The sequence below is a fragment of the Arachis ipaensis genome, chromosome B03 (genome assembly GCF_000816755.2).
Source record: "Arachis ipaensis cultivar K30076 chromosome B03, Araip1.1, whole genome shotgun sequence".
In the NCBI taxonomy this organism is placed as follows: domain Eukaryota; kingdom Viridiplantae; phylum Streptophyta; class Magnoliopsida; order Fabales; family Fabaceae; genus Arachis; species Arachis ipaensis.
The window spans coordinates 31,261,361-31,264,880 of NC_029787.2; positions in this window are offsets into that span (position 1 = coordinate 31,261,361).

The following is a 3,520-nucleotide window of genomic DNA, read 5'->3' on the forward strand; positions in this document are numbered from 1 at the left end:
ATGCCGCCGTGTATTTCTTCTAGCACTTCCCTTGTGTTGGAGGTCGGCACGCATTTTAGTAAAGGTATTGAGATTCCTCTTTTGTACAGGATGTTGTTTATGATGGTGTAGTACTGTGCCTCCCTTTTTAACTTCTTTGCCTCTTTTTCTTCTGCGGGGAGTGTTCCTTCTTTGAGGTATTTGATTATGGGGGTCATCCATCCTTGGTCCTGACTTGTTATGACCAGGACTTTTTCCTCTTCCGAGATTGACGGATTTTGCAACATTTCCTGGATGAGGCTTCTATTGTTGCCCCCTGGTTTGGTGCTGGCTAGTTTTGAGAGTGCATCAGTTCGGACATTTTGTTCGCGGGGTATGTGGCAGATCTTATATTCCCCGATTTGTCCGAGTAGTTCCTTGGTTTTATCCAAATAGTTTTTCATGGTGGGGTCTTTGGCTTGGTAGCTCCCTGTTATTTGTGATGTGACCACTTATGAATCGCTGTAAATGTTGAGTTTTTGAGCTCCGACCTCTTTAGCCAGCTTCAAACCAGCTAATAATGCTTCATATTCCGCTTGGTTATTGGAGGCCGGGAACCCGAACTTAAGGGAGAGCTCAACTTGGGTTCCTTGGTTGCTTTCTATTATCACGCCTGCACCGCTTCCAGTTTTATTTGAGGAACCGTCCACATAGAGATCCCATTCTGTGGGAGTTTCTAGGGTATCTGTGAATTCTGCGATGAAGTCGGCCAGATACTGTGACTTGATGGCCATCCGAGCTTCGTATTGGAGGTCGAATTCTGACAACTCGACTGCCCATTGTAGAATTCTGCCTGCTAAATCTGTTTTCTGCAATATTCCTTTTATGGGCTGGTTAGTTCTAACCTTAATGGTGTGAGCCTGGAAGTACGGGCGGAGTCGTCGAGATGTTAGGATGAGAGTATAGGCAAATTTTTCTATTTTCTGGTAGTTCAGCTCGGATCCCTGTAGTGCTTTACTAATGAAGTAGACGGGTTGTTGCCCATTTTCGTCTTCTCTGACTAGTGCTGAGGCTATCGCCCGGCTTCCTACTGCGAGATATAATATGAGTGGTTCTCCTTCTCGTGGTCGAGATAGGATAGGTGGCCGCCCTAAGAACTCCTTGAAGTCTCGGAAAGCTTGCTCACATTCTGTCGTCCATTCGAACTGTTTTCTCTTTCTTAAAGTAGCATAGAAGGGGAGAGATCTTATCGCAGCTCCTGCTAAGAATCGGGATAGGGCGGCCAGTCTTCCGTTGAGTTGTTGTACTTCTTTGACACAGGTTGGGCTCTTCATGTTGAGTATAGCTTGACATTTGTCTGGATTTGCTTCAATTCCCCTTTGTGTGAGCATGAAGCCTAAGAATTTGCCTGCTTCAACTGCGAAGGTGCATTTCGCGGGGTTGAGTCGCATGTTATACTTCCTTATAGTGTCAAACACTTGAGCCAGGTCAGATAATAGTGTATCTTCACTTTGTGTTTTTATCAACATGTCGTCCACATAGACTTCCATGATTTTTTCGATGTGATCCGAGAAGACTTTATTCATTAGCCTTTGATAGGTAGCTCCCGCGTTCTTGAGACCGAAAGGCATCACGATGTAGCAGTAGTTCGCCTTTGGTGTTAAGAACGAGGTCTTTTCTTGACCTGGTGGATACATGGGAATTTGGTTGTATCCCGAATAGGCGTCCATAAAGAAAAGGTATCTATATCCGGAGGAAGCATCTACCAGAGCGTCAATACTTGGGAGTGGGTATGGATCTTTTGGGCAAGCTTTGTTGAGATCGGTGTAATCGGTACACATGCGCCACTTCCCGTTTGATTTTTTCACCAAGACGACGTTGGCTAGCCATAGTGGGTACTTGACTTCTCTTATGAATCCTGCCTCCAGTAATTCCAATCTGAACCTTCTCTACCTCACCTTCTGGGTGTGGACGGAGTTCTTCTCGACGCTGAGCTCCGCCAAGCTCAATTGTATGAAACTCTTCTCCTCTGCCTTTGAGGTTTAAGCTCTCGTTGTAACAACGACATGCCGTCTTTTGATCTGCTTTTATCGTGGCTATCCCTTCTGTAGTTGGGAATTTTATGCATAGATGCGGAGTTGAGACTATTGCGCCGAGTTGATTAAGTGTTGTCCGACCTATGAGAGCATTATATGCTGAACTTACGTCGACCACAATGTAGTCTATTTTGAGGGTCCTAGTTTGGTTTCCTTTTCCAAAAGTAGTGTGTAGCGATACGTATCCCAATGGTTGTATCGGAGTGTCTCCTAGTCCAAATAGATTGTTCGGGTATGCTTTAAGTTCCTTTTCGTCTAAACCGAGCTTGTCGAAAGCCGTTTTGAATAAGATGTCGGCAGAACTCCCTTGGTCTACTAGTGTGCGGTGTAGATTGGCGTTTGCCAGTATAACAGTGATGACCATGGGATCGTCATGTCCTGAGATGATGCCGGATGCGTCCTCTTTAGTAAATGTTATCACCGGGAGGTCGAGTGCTTCCTCCTTTCCCTCAACATGATATACTTCTTTGAGATATCTTTTTTGGGACGATTTGGAGATCCCACCTCCTGTGAATCCGCCGTGTATCATGTGGACGTGTCTTTCTGGTGTCCGAGGTGACCGTTCAGCTCGTCCATCATCTTCGTCTCTCCGTCTTTTTCTTTGGTCATCATCCCGGGTGGCCAGAAATCGATCTAATTTTCCTTCTCTTACCAATTTTTCTATGATATTTTTCAAGTCGAAGCATTCATTGGTAGAGTGCCCTCGAATTCGATGGTATTCACAATATTCCTTTCGATTTTCTCCTCCCCTTTTGCCTTTGAGTGGTCGTGCTGGGGGGATTTTTTCTGTATGGCAGACTTCTTTGTACACGTCGACCAGGGATGCTTTGAGAGGAGTGTAGTTGTGGTATTTTTTGATTTTCTCACCCTGTCGATCTTCTTTCCTTTTGGAGTCCTTGTCTTTGTCTCGGTAGGAGGTTTCGAATTTTGAGGTTTCTCCTAGCCGAGCGTTCTCTTCCATGTTGATGTATTTTTCTGCTCGCTCCTGTACTTCGTCTAAGGAGGTGGGATACTTTTTTGATATAGATTGGCTGAAAGGTCCCTCTCGTAAGCCATTAATAAGCCCCATGATGGCAGCCTCTGTTGGTAAACTTTGTATGTCCATGCATGTTTTGTTGAATCTTTCCATGTAGTTGCGGAGGCTCTCCCGATCTCCTTGCTTGATCCCTAGTAAGCTGGGTGCATGCTTGGCCTTATCTTTTTGGATGAAGAATCTGGCCAGGAACTTTTTGGCCAGGTCGTCGAAGTTTGAGATGGACTTCGGAGGTAAGTTGTCGAACCATCTGATCGCCGTTTTCGTAAGAGTTGGCTGGTGGCGGCCGGAGCTGTTATGTCCGACTTGTTGGACTTGCTGCACTGCTGATCCTTGGCCACCGGAGGGTGGGGGGTGCCTGCAAGAGACTCCGATGCTTAAGTTAGCACGGGTATTAAGCAGGTTTTTATGTAGAATCAGAGTATGAGTTATA